Below are 13,995 nucleotides of genomic sequence, written 5' to 3'. Positions count from 1 at the left end.
AAATCCAGGACCAGATGGTTTTACAGGTTAATTCTTTAAAACATTTAGAGAAAAATTACTACCATTGATCCTCAAGCTCTTCCAAAACATTGAAAATATTAGAATCTGATATAAAGGCCTTTAATCCATTTTGATTTGACCATTGTACATGGTGTTAGATATAATTCAGAGATTTTTTTTTCCATGTGACTGACCAGTTTTCCCAACACTACTTTGTATGAAAATAAATATTTATTTAAGCACCATGATTACAAGCATATTTTTAGTTGGGTTTCAGTCATAAACAGAATACCCCCTTCACCATGCAACACTCCCACCACCAAAGCCCCCCATCTCCCCCATCATTGCTTGTATTCGAGAAGACATTCTAATTCTTTCATCTTTTAACATTGTCATTCTAGTCCTTAACATTGGTGGTTCTTTTGAGTGAAAATATTTGCAGAAAATTGCATTAGCTACCTTGAAGTCACTATGTTGCATAATGCAGAAGCTGTCATATATGACATAGTTAACATATTTCAAATTCATGAACTTCTAATAATATTGTAACCTTCAGACAACATCTAAATTCAAATTTTTCCTCCCAGACACAATTCATCACTCTCTAAAAAATGTAAAACTACACACACACAAAAAGATTTTATTATAAGCATTTAGTAAAATAGAGATGTTTTAGACCACAGAGTAAAAGAGGAATACTACATTTGAAGTAATAATAACATCCTTCAGGTCAGGCATTTCTGTCAGTTAATGGACCTGTTTAAAGAACCCCAAGGCAAAGCTTACTCCTTAACAGCATCATGTAAAGCTGATAAGGCTTTCATATTGACATTTTCTGGGGTTTCCCACTAGTTTCTTTTAAAAGCTATGCTTTCTATTGATCCACAATGTTATGTTCCCTTTTAGGTATTCTTCTCAGAAAATAGACTTTCACAGATTAATATATGTATGTACAAAGAGAAAAACATGACCTCAAGAAAATAGCATGGGGAAAAATAATAGGTCTTAGGCAAGAAGCCTGAGATATATATGCAGATTAAGGTTTGAAAGAGAAGAGTGTGTGGCAGAGGCAATAAGTCAGTATTTTTAACTGAATTATAAAACATAAGTAATGTGGACAAAAAAGTTTTTTAGATAATGGTATTTTCAAACTTTATATATTATCCTTAAAAAGGATTTATATCTATCCTTAAAAAAGGATTTGGAGTTAGTTAAACATACAGTCATAGGGACTTTGCCAGTTTTTCTCAGGATCATATTGCCACATGCTAATTATGTTTTAAGAATTATAAGGACATTTTCCCTAGCAATTTTTGAAAAAAAAGTTGTAGAGGTTAATTTACAAATGACAAAAACCTCAGAACTATAGTCTGTTGAACTATTTTCTTTTAAAATACTTTTATACTCAATACTAAAATCTGAGAATATTTGCAAAGAGAAAATTTTAAGTTATTTTAGCTCAGATTATCATTTTCAGAAAGGCAAACTGAATTGCAGCTACAAAGTGATTAACTGACTTGTCTACATTCAGAAATTCTAAAATATCACCAAAAGAAATTCACAGATATTATATAGTCACTTGTTTTTCTGTAAGCTACAGTTAAAATTTCAAATGAATTCTTTATACATAATGATAGGATCGGGTTGAAATGTAAGTACTTGTTACCTAAGGTCTCATTTGTTATATCTAGAAACAAAGACTATGAACAAAGAGGATTAGGTATGTCCAATAATTAATTGGCCTTCAGGGGACAGGCTAACTAATTAAAATTTTGAACTGTGTTAAGAATATCATTTTATAGACTAGTGTCTTGTATAGTATATCTTATCATAACAGTATTCTTAAAATATGAAGCAATAGCATATTAAATGAATACACTTGCAAACATTAAATAATTTATGCATATAGAGACTTAGATACTTTACTTCTGTAGGCTAGTATGCAAGTAAATTTAAGAAATGCAATAAATCAAACAGTGAAATATAAATTAAAGCCTCTGAGTTTTCCTAAAGTTTTTAAAAGCTTTGCGTTTTTTTGAAGAAATGTCTAAATTATATTCCTCCACCACATTGAACAAATCAAACTGAATTTGAAAGTATTAAATTATGAAACACAATAGAAAATATAAATTATGTTATTTTCTTCCATATTAATTTATTGTTGAGCAATTTTCTACTTAGAGATCCTATCATCTTCGAGGCTGAACAGATAAAATAAAAAATATAGGTGTGGAGGCCGGCGAGGTGGCGCTAGAGGTAAGGTGTCTGTCTTGCAAGCGCTAGCCAAGGAAGGACTGCGGTTCGATCCCCCGGCGTCCTATATGCTCCCCGCAAGCCAGGGGCAATTTCTGAACACTTAGCCAGGAGTAATCCCTGAGCATCAAACGGGTGTGTGCTGAAAAACGAAAAAAAAAAAAAAAGAAAAGAAAAAAGAAAATATAGGTGTGAATCACCACTGAGCACAAAGCCAGTATTAGACTTTGAGCACTGCCAATTGTAACTTTCACTCACCTGCAATTGGGTAAAGAAAATTCTACCAATTTATATGCTTTTATTTCTGCTTAATTTTATATGCATATATATATTAAAATTATAATGTACATTAGACATATAAATGTATAAGTCTGGTATTTTGTTATTATATAATTGTCATAGCCTAATATTCTCTATTTAAATATTTTAATACTGCTTATAATTTAAAATGTATAAGATATTTTATATAATGTATAGTTTATGCACATATTAATTATATTTACATATCTAATTTTTATTTAATTTCAGTCTAGTAAGCAATATAAGAATATCATAATAAGTGTGAATAAAGAGGAAAATACAACTTAACTGTCTACTTAAAATTAAATCTAATTTTTTTTTTGTTTGGGGGACCACACCTAGTGATGCTCAGGCATTACTCCTGGCTATGTCCTCAGAAATCGCCCCTGGTTTGGGATACCATATAGAACGCCGGGGAACTACACTGTGGTCAATCCTAGGCCAGCCATGTGCAAGGCAAATAAATGCCCTATGGCTGTGCCACCACTCTGTCCCCATGATTATTACTTTTTTAAAATATTTTATTTTATTAAAATATTTATGTATTAAAATTATTATTATAACATCTTTTATAATTGGGTTTTAGACATACAACAAATTGTCATTTTCCCTCCCCATGTTCCCAAAGTTCATCCAAAACCATCACCCTCTGTCCCCAAGCTTGCCATTATAACAGGTTCATTTTAGTTTAGGTTGTTAAAGTACAGGTCTCTTGATTTTATTGTTGCTGACTCTGGCCTAAATATCTATGTCCTTTTTTAACATCTCCAATGTACCTGAGACTTCTTGTTCCCTGGCTCCCATCAAAATTATAGAATTCTTCACTGATCTGCATGTCATTCTTACACAAAGGCCATGCTAATCTCTGTTTTGTTTCTTTTTAGTTTATTTGCTGCTGAAGACAGCACTATGATTACTACTTTTGGAGAAAGCTTTGTGCACTATGTAATTTAAATCATGCTCTATAATAATTTTTAATTGTTGTGGATATCTAATGCATGTAAAGTTAGCACAATGTCTTACACAAAACATCCACTAAATACCAGTGCTGATATTAAAATATTGATTTTAGAAATTATTGTGTAAAATATACTTATTTCTCTTACATAAATTTTTTTTTCACTATGAATTTAGTGGTTTTTTATTTGTTAACAGGTAAATCAACATACCTAGGATAAATAAGGCATTTAACTTTATTTGATATCCATGATTTAGTTTCCAAGTTTTGCACCAATTGCAGAATTAACCCTAATTTATATGATTGAAAATGAGTTTAGAACATAACAGTTGTTTTTCTTCTAGGTCTCTTTGATTTCAATGACTTTACTACTACTTCTATGTAATTTATAGTTCTTGAAAACTATTATATTTTTTGTTTTAACACCAAATGAAGAAGTTAGGTTCCCAAAGACGTCTTCCATGGTCCTCTCTCTCAGTCTTTTCTAAGTCACTATAGAGCAAGTGGACAGAAGAATTCTGTGACCAGTGATTTTAAGAATTTCTCAGCATGTCTAAATCAGCTTCTTCATTCTTCTTTCTCAACAGAAAAAGTACCTTGTAAATTAATCTCTTGGAGACTGACTTCTTATCCTGCCAGTTTTCTGTTACGATTTTTTTCTGAGTGAATTTCTTTGACATTTGCAACAGGAAAATTTCAGAGAAGCTTAAATGTTTCTCATCAAGTGTTATCCTACTCAAGAATTATTGGTAATAATTATTCTGGAAATATATTAATATAAACTCAGCAACTCTTGAAATTTAAAATAGCTCTGATCTTGTTATATTGCATTTAAAATACATTACATTAAAGTCTATGTTCAATTTCATAAAGTTCTGTTGACATCAGAATCACTATTTAATTATTTCTGTTTACTTTTTAACTAATATTTCCATATTACTTTAGCAATGCTTTTGCTGATTGGTAAATAGCTTCCCATGCCATCCTTATATTGCTTAGTCTTGTCAATCGATAGTTCTTGTTGGGGTGTATTCATCTTATTGACAGAATAATTCCATGAGGCTGACTAAATGACTGAAAATGACTGAAAGTATCTCATATAGTAATCCCAGAGGAAAAAAATGAAAATGAAATATTGGGATTAGAGATATAGAGATCAGTTAGGAACTTAACTTGTATGAAATTGACAAAATTTGGAACCCTGGCACCTCAGTGGTCCCCCAAACTCTTGAGGGAAATTCCCAAGTTCTGAACCAGGAGTAATCCCTGAGCACAGCCAGGCATAGACCTAAATAAAAACAAACAACAACAAGAAAAAAAAACAAACAAAAAATAAGGCATGTTGCAGAGCTCAAATTCAAATGACAACCAGAAAGTGTAGCAAAAGTTCATTTCTAAAAGGAATTAGTTATTTAATACATAACAAAGAGAAATGACAAAAAGTTGGGAATCTTAGAGCTGAGAATGTAAGACACAGAATTAGAAAGAAAGAGACAGAAACAAATACAGAGAGAGACAGAGAGAGATAATGTGGACCAAGTTATAATGAGAAGTAGAATTAATCAATGCCAATGTTTATGATCCATCACTGCATGGTACATTTGAGGAGATCCTCAGATTCAATGTGCTTAAATGAAGAACAATTAGAGTCAGAGACATATTTTATTATAATGTGCTGTAAGATTTGGCTCTTAAGATCAAAATAAAATATCAAAATTAAACATACATGTTTTAAATTTCTAAGCATTTGCTTTTGTCCTTGCACAAGACACTGTATTTGTTTACTTTAACAAATCTGTATTTACAGTGTTAGATACTTAGGTCAGATGGAACTTGCATTGTATTACATAGAGACTATAATCTTTTTGTGTAACAGAGCCTAAGAACATTTTTATACTCAAATATTTATTTTTTCAATGGGTAAACACCTAGTAGTGTTCAGGGATTACTTTAGACTGTGAACTTTGGATTATCCTGTTGTCCTCGGGCATCTTATGAAATGCTGGGGAAGAAACTTGGACTGGCCATATGTAATGTACACGACCTAATTGCTCTTTTTGACCCCTATATTCAAATATTGACAACTAGTCCTGTTAAAAAATACCAGCTACATAGTAAGAAGAAGGGGAAAAAAATCATAGTTTCACAAAAATTTTATTTGTTTATTCAGAAATCTGCATATGGTGCCTAGAAGTTCCTCTTCAGTAATATACCAAATAGGAATGTACATTTTCCTTTTCATATATAACAAAAGTGAGGGATAAAGTACATTATTCTGAAGGAAATGACAACATCCAGGATATATGATATGAGATATATTTCTGAATTATATATTTACACCAAGTGCTGGTAGATTAGAACAAATTACTTGTGTCTTAGCATAGCTTTTGTCACAAAGAATGCTATTTGTTATCATGTCAGAAAGAAATGGTAATATGATAATTTCTAAATATTAAAACGGTATTTTTTTTACTGTTCAGCTCATTGATATCTGTTTGGTTGATTTGATTTGATTACTTTTTTCTTTTCTTTTCTCTTTTTTTTGGTTTTTGGGTCATACCCAGAGGAGCTCAGGAGTTCCTCCTTGCTCTATGCTCAGAAATCGTTCCTGGCAGGCTCTGGGGACCAACCATATGGGATGCCGGGATTCAAACCACCCATGTCTTACCTCCATGCTATCTCTCCGGCCCGATTATTTTTCTTTCCTTATCTCCGTTCTTACTTTTCCCTATTAACATTTTTTGCTATATTCTATGGTATTTCATTTGTTAACATTTTGGCTCTCTCTATATCTTAATAATTTAAGTAATTAGTATGGGAATTATATTTGTTATATTTAATCCACATTGAAAATTATCTCTGGATACTTCAAAAAGTACTAGTATTTTATTTATTGTATTTTTATTACTGTAGCCAATTTTTCACAATAAAAATTTTTTATTTTTGATGTAAACAATCCATTGAGTCTAGGAAACATTAAGAAAATGAAACTATTGATCATTTTATAATCACATTTTTGTTGTTTTAGTCATTATTCATTTTCTAAGTGAAAAACAGTCTCCCATTTATTTCTATGTAAACACTTTTTCAATTTCTTATAGGAATTAATGACATAAATTTTTCAAAGTATCATTATTTTTGGGTTAAACAATCTATTAAGTTTAGAAAAATTAAACTATAATTAATATTTTTATTATGGACTTTTTTGATATTTTGTGTAACTAATTTTCTAAATAAAATTAAATGTTTTTATTTATATACATTTTGTTTTAACATTTCTTTATGTATGTAATGATGTGAACATTTCTAAATATTTTTATTCTTAAAACAAATGTTTAAGTGTGTGTATTCTATATAATAAAATTTTGTATCAATACAGAATGTATCTGTATAAATACTTTATTTTTCTTGACTTGAATTAAAATGCAGTTTAATTTATTAAATTTTCATAATGCATGTGTGTATAGTGAAGGTCTTGTGAAGAGCATTTATTCATGTAAAGCATCATACCCCAAGGTGCAGGAGATCAAATCCAGTACATCACATATACAAAACATGTGTTCTACTACTGTAATGTATTCAGGCCAAGTTTGTAATATATTTAATAAAAGTCTATCATCTCTCTAATTTTTCAATCCCTTTGTATATTATACACCTGTTTTCACATTGTTTACATTTATACTTTAACTTTGTTTAATTTTTGAGAAAATCATTAATTTGAATATTTTATGATTGTTAGAGAAACGTGAGATGGTTGGTGGCAGAGATAGAACAGGGCTACAGGGCTTAAAGTGTTTGCTTTGCAGGGAACTAAACAAGCTTCAATACTTGATGCTATACATTATTCACGAGCACTGCCAGATACAATCCCTGATCAAAAAATAAGACTAATCCTGAGATAGGCAGGTGTGACATCCTTTCAAAAGAGTTTAGATTTTTGAGTATATAATTTTCTTCACATTTTAAAACTAATATGCTATCATTCAAATTTAAATCAGAGCATCTAATATTCACTAAGTTTTTGTTCATTTTTTTAAGTTTTCATTCTTTCTCTGTTTTTGTTTGGATGTCTCTTATTGCCTTCTGTCATATTTACTGTTATTTTTTCCTGTGGTGTTCAACCCAACCCACTATTAAATATAGCAAAAACATTTTTATTTCACAGACTAAATTTTTTAATTTCAGAAATTCTATTTGTGCCTAAATTTGAAGCTTCTATGGAATGCTTTAAAATGTGTGAAATGCACCCAATTTTAACTTATTTACCACATGTTAGTTTATTTTAATTCATAAGTCTTTTATTAATTGAATTATAGAACAACTAAGGTAAAGTATTTTCTTCTCTTTATATATAAAATTGTTATTTTATGTATCTACTTTGATATGTCATCATATTCTTGAAAATCATATTATTGCTATTTTCATGGAAAGCACACAGGCTTTATTCTGATAATCAGTTAATGTTACAGAAAAGCAGATTAATATTTTTCAAGTCTTTTTGGTTCTATCTCTTTTTAATAATTTGTTTATTTTATTGAGATACTGGGATCTTAGGAAATGCATAGGAGCCACTCCTAAATGTGCTCAAAGGAGTGTGCACCATGAGGAACAGAATTCAGACCTAAATGCAAAGCATGTACTCAGTATGTTAAGCAATTTTTCTAGCCTTTCTTTTTTTTAATTTCTCTAGCCCTTCTATCAGTCTTCTTATATGCTCTGTATGTTTAGTTATTTTACAAGCTAGAATATTTCTGATATAAAAATTTTAATACCTTTATGTGTCCTTCCTTGTCATGGAATTTCACTGTGTTTGATAAGTATTTTCTTTACAGAACTTTCCTACATTAGTCCTTTTCTATGCTTTTTAAATTTTCTTTTGGAAGACTATGAGATATGTGTCACACCATTAATTTCTTCTAAGAATCTTGTATAAAAACATATTTTTGGTACCAAGGTGATATCCCAGTGATTAGGGCATTTGCCTTGCATGCAGCCAACCATGGTTCTGTCTCTGGCATTCCATATTCCCTGAGCTTGCAAAGAGTGATATGTGCACAGAGCAAGAAGTAACTTCTGATCACCATTGAATGTGACCCATTCTCCAAAAACATATTATTCTTTTATATTTTAGTTAATAGCAAATACTTGACTTTTTATAATTTGTATTATAGTGATTACTTAAGTTTACTTTTAAATACATGAATAGGCTGAGTTATTCCAAAATCATCAAGTTTTGTGTACCTATGGCAATTCTACCTTATAATTTATATTTATCAATTTGCATATTACTTTAAAAATAACAATGTTCTTTATCTTCAAATCATTCACCTGGTAAATATTAGTTAAATATCAAACTTTATTCTTCTCTCACCTATATTCTGGTAACAATTTTAATTGTGTTCCTTAATACTACTTAAAATATAAATTCTATCTTGAACCTTTTTCTGCTTAGCTTCAGTCTGACATTTTGACTCTCTTTGGCATTCTTCTTTGTGAGCTCATCTTCTCTGGATGCGAGTTGTCCCGCCAACAGACAGTGGAACTAGCTGGTTTCTGTTGTGTCTTAGAAGCATGTAGACATCTTGGGCCTTTTCTTTGCTTTGCTTCGACCTGACATTTTGATTCTCTTCTGCATTCTTCACTGAGGGGTCATCTTCTCTGGAGGTGAGTCATCCCATCCACAAAGGCTTCACCAGCTTCATGTACTGAGCATCATATAAACAATAAATACCACCACAACATGTAGAAAAATTCATTAATACAAGCATGACAATGGGAAAACAATGCAGGCCAAGAGCAGGCATAGAAAATGAAGATGGCAACTCTGATAACCCAAAAATGGCCAACTAACTAGTTAGTCACTCAGATATGGAATTTAGAGAAGAAATATGGAGGATGTTCACAGAACTCAAAGAAAACATAAATTGAGTTACATGAAACACTAATAAGAATCAAAATGATATGAAGACAGAAATCAGAAAACTCCAAACTGAAGTAACAGAGGTCTGAAAAACTCAAAAGATAAATTGAAAACTTCAATGGAAAACCTTACAAGCAGGGTAACAGCAGCTGAGGATAGAATCAGTGAGTTGGGAGATGAGATGCATAACAACTTCATAGATCAGAAAGATTGGGAAAAAGTATAAAAGCAAATGATCAGACAATGGAAAATTCCTCAAAGAATGCAAACAGATGAAAATAGAAGTCCTTGATAAGCTCAACAGAAACAATTTAAGAATAATTGGAGTTCCAGAGAATCAGGAAGAAAACCCCCAGGAAGAATCAACAGTCAAGGAAATCATTACAGAGAAACTACCAGAGGCAAAGACTACATGCAACCAAATCCTGCATGCCCAAAGAGCACCAGCTAAAAAGACTCAAGGAGAGGTACCCCAAGACACATCCTAGTCACAATGATAAATCCTACAGATAGAGATAGAATACTAAAATCAACAAGATCAAAAAGAGAAATTACTTTAAAGGCAGCATCCTTAAAATATACAAAAGACCTGTCATAAGAAACCCTCAAGGCTAGAAGGCAGTGGTGGGACATAGTGACAAAACTCAATGAAATAAATGCTTTGCCTAGAATACTGCACCCAGAAAGACTCACTTTCAAGTTTCACACAGTTTCATAAATAAACAACAGCTCAGAAACTTTGCAGACTCTTAACCAGCCTTAAAAGAAAAACTGAAATGTCAACATTTAGACAGGACTGACCAAAAACACACCAAACATCTACACAAAGATGGCACTAAATCCCATGACAATTATCTCACTCAATGTCAATGAACTAAATGCACCTGTTAAGAGACAGAGAGTGGCTAAATGAATAAAAAAAAACACTGAGTCTAACCTTCTGCTGCCTACAAAAAACACACCTGAATAGTCAGAAAAAACATAGACTCAAAATCAAAGGCTGGAGAAAAATAACTCAAGCATACAACTCCCTTAAGAAAGCTGGAGTGGCCATACTAATATCATATGACACAAACGTTTGACTTAGAAAAGTTGTAAGGGACAAAGATGGACATTTTGTACTAATCAAGGAATATGTACAACAGAAAGAAATCACACTCCTAAACATATATGCACCCAAAGAGAAACCAGCAAAGTATTTAAACTATTGTTGACAAATCTGAAAAAATATATCACTAATAACACAATAACTATGGGATACCTCAATATTGCCCTGTCACCCTTTAATAGGTTAACCAGACTGAAACACAACAAAAATATACTAGCTCTGAAAAGAGAAATGGATGTGGACTAGTAGATATATATAGGACACTCCATCCCCAGAAACCTGAATACACATTCTTCTTCAATGTACATGGATCACTCTTCAAGATAGACCACATGCTGGCCCATGAAACATATCTCCATAAAATCAAAAGGATAGAAATCATGTAGACTACCTTCATTGATCACAAAGCACTTAAGTGAGATGTGAACTACAAAGGGACACAGAAGAAAAACTTTAACACCTGAAAATTAAGCATCTTACTACTGAACAACCAGTGGGTCAAAGATGAAATCAGAGGAAATCAAAACATTCTTGAAAACAAATGACATTAAAGACACAGATTATCAGACAGAATTTATGTGACTCAGCAAACTTGGTACTGAGAGAAAAATTTATAGCTTTGCAAGCATACATCAGGAAGGAAGAAGGGGCATACCTGAATAACTTAATGACACAGCTTATAAAATTGGAAAATGATCAATAAATGGAACTAAAAATAAGTAAACAGAAGGAAATAACAAAGCTTAGAGCAGAAATCAATGAAGTGAAAGTCCAGAAAACAATCCGAAAGATAAACAAAAACAAAAGTTGGTTCTTTGAAAAAATAAACAAGATTGATAAACCATTGGCAAAACTCACAAATAAATTGAGAGAGAAGCTTGATGAACAGGATTAGAAATGAATATTGAAGATATTGAGTGAAGAAGAAAGGAAGGAAGGAAGAACGGAAGAAAGAAAAGAAGAAAGAAAGGAAGGAAGGAATAAAGAAAAGAAAGAAAGAAAGAAAGGAAGAAAGAAAGAAGAAAGAAAGAAAGAAAATGAAAAAGAAAAAAGAAAGAAAATGAAAAAGAAAAAATATATGGGACAATTAGATGATATTATATAGAATATTACTAGAGAAAAAAGACTGCTTAAAATATAAATCTAGACTTAGTGATAACTATTGTAGTTATGTTACAAAAAATAGAGTGGGAGAAATTTAAAAGTTTATTTTGTTTTGGGAATGATACTCTATGAGATAGCAAAAGAAGAAACAGGTTAAAAGTGTTCTGGTAGTATTTATAATCTGAGAAATTACTTCCTTTGTTTCAAGTTCTAATTTAAATTCTGATGCTTTATTTTTCCAAGTCCTTTAATATTTGTTATAATAAAAGATGAAACTTAATGTAAGAGAAACTACTCTACTTTCTAACATAAGAAAACAATGTTATTACCTTTATATAATTAATAACACAAAATACAAAAATAGAATAGAACATGCAAGTATCATTGAATATCATATTTTTGAATCAAATACTGAAGTTTTTATTCAAACCAATAAGTACATTAGATCACTTACGTATAGGTTATTAAAATTATAATTTTAGGAATGAATTCAGGCAAGAAAGGGCTGGAAGAAATAAGGGCATGTTGACCTGCAGTGGCACAAGTGGCAGATGAAATTCAAATAATGAAAAACTGAAGACACAGATTATTAGAATTTGTAGTATAAAGTAAAAGTTATACTAAGCAACTTTATAAGTATTTAAAGATTATATAAGCACTAAAACTACTAAAATTTATAAGCATTTTTGAGGAAGGAAATAGGTTTACATAGATTATTTAAAGTCACACCTTAACAAATTAGAAAATTACCAACAACCTGAAAGCAAGTAGAAGTTGGTAAAAGAAATAAAGCAGAAATTAATGAAATGGACACTCCCCCCCAATCCAAAAATCAATGAAAGCATTACAAATAATAAACAAGATTGATAAACTATTACAAATACTCACAAAGAAAGTGCGAAAAGTAACTAAATAAAATTGATATGAATGGGAAGATGTCATTACAGATACTACAGAAATTGCAAGAGTAATCAGTAATTACATTGATAATTTTTATTCCCCACACAAGTGAATTCTTTCAAATATTTTGCTAATATTTTGCTGAGAATCTAAGAAATGTGTTCACCAAGTATATTGGCTAGTAATTCTGTCTACCTGATGTGTCTCTCTCTCTGCTTTTGGTATCTGGATGATATTACCTTCATAGAAACAGTTTAGGAGTTTTTCTGTATCTTCAATTTCCTGGATGAACCTGAAAAGAATGGGCAGGTAGTGCTCTTTAAATATTTGAAAGAATTCACTTGTGAAACTATTTGGACCTGGACTTTTGTTGTGGAAGCCTTTTGATTACCATTTGAATTTTCTCACTAGTGATAGGTTTGTCCAGGTATTTCAAATGATTTTGGTTCAACATAGGAATGCTATAGGAGTCCAAAAATTTATACAACTCTTCTAGGTTCATTTGTTTTGGGGAATAAAGTTTATTAATATAAGTGTAAATAAAAGAGAATTAACAATTTGGAGAAGTGATGAGCAAAAACTAGATGTGAAGTCTTGTTTAAACAAAAAATATGATTTAGTGTTAGTGGGAAGTGATTGCAATAAGATTATTGTATTTGGGGAGAAAAAGGGACTTCTGTCTATTGTATTAAATATCGCACTCTATGATCAAATGTAATTTATTTTAAGCATATTATAAATACGCATAATAATAACCATGATAAGAAACCAGATGACACATTAACTCTAATGGATTTATCAAAATTCAATATTAAATTATCAAAATTGTTTAAAGTTTCTTTTCTAGCAAGAGTTCAGCAAACTGTATGGCTTTAATTTGGGAGATCGTTCTGGTAGTATATCAAAATGCTTTAAACTGGAGCTCTTTGATAATAAAATACATTTTATTTACTCTTCAAACAGTATTTTATATGTTTCTTCAAAAATATATATACAAAAATAGAAATATTATGGAGAATAAATTGCATGATCTTGCACAAGGCTGGTATGTGAATTTGTGAAGCATTCTATATTAAAATATTTTCCTTTCTTGGTTAAAAGTAAACAATATCTGGGGCCGGGCGGTGGCGCTAGAGGTAAGGTGCCTGCCTTGCCTGCGCTAGCCTAGGACGGACAGCGGTTCGATCCCCCGGCGTCCCATATGGTCCCCCAAGCCAGGAGCGACTTCTGAGCGCATAGCCAGGAGTAACCCCTGAGTGTTACCGGGTGTGGCCCAAAAGCCAAAAAAAAAAAAAGTAAACAATATCAATATTTATAGAAGTTACACTGTTAGAAACATTCCTTAATTTTACAATTTTTAATTTTATTATTTCACTGATTTGTACTATTAAATTATTTTGTCTAATTTTGGAATGGAATTTACTATGATTGCAAATTGCTGTATAAACATGT

At 31.2% G+C, this 13,995-nt stretch overlaps 1 non-coding gene across 1 annotated transcript; it reads right to left on the bottom strand.

Moving 5' to 3' along the window:
* Positions 1 to 3,358: 3,358 nt before the first annotated feature.
* Positions 3,359 to 3,460, bottom strand: LOC126023720 (U6 spliceosomal RNA). Its single transcript, XR_007500803.1, has one exon. It is a non-coding gene; the product is annotated as a U6 spliceosomal RNA (small nuclear RNA).
* Between the last annotated feature and the right edge of the window lie 10,535 nt (positions 3,461 to 13,995).

This window comes from Suncus etruscus, chromosome 11 (assembly GCF_024139225.1).
Source record: "Suncus etruscus isolate mSunEtr1 chromosome 11, mSunEtr1.pri.cur, whole genome shotgun sequence".
Taxonomy (NCBI): domain Eukaryota; kingdom Metazoa; phylum Chordata; class Mammalia; order Eulipotyphla; family Soricidae; genus Suncus; species Suncus etruscus.
This window is presented reverse-complemented; position numbering and strand designations above follow the sequence as displayed.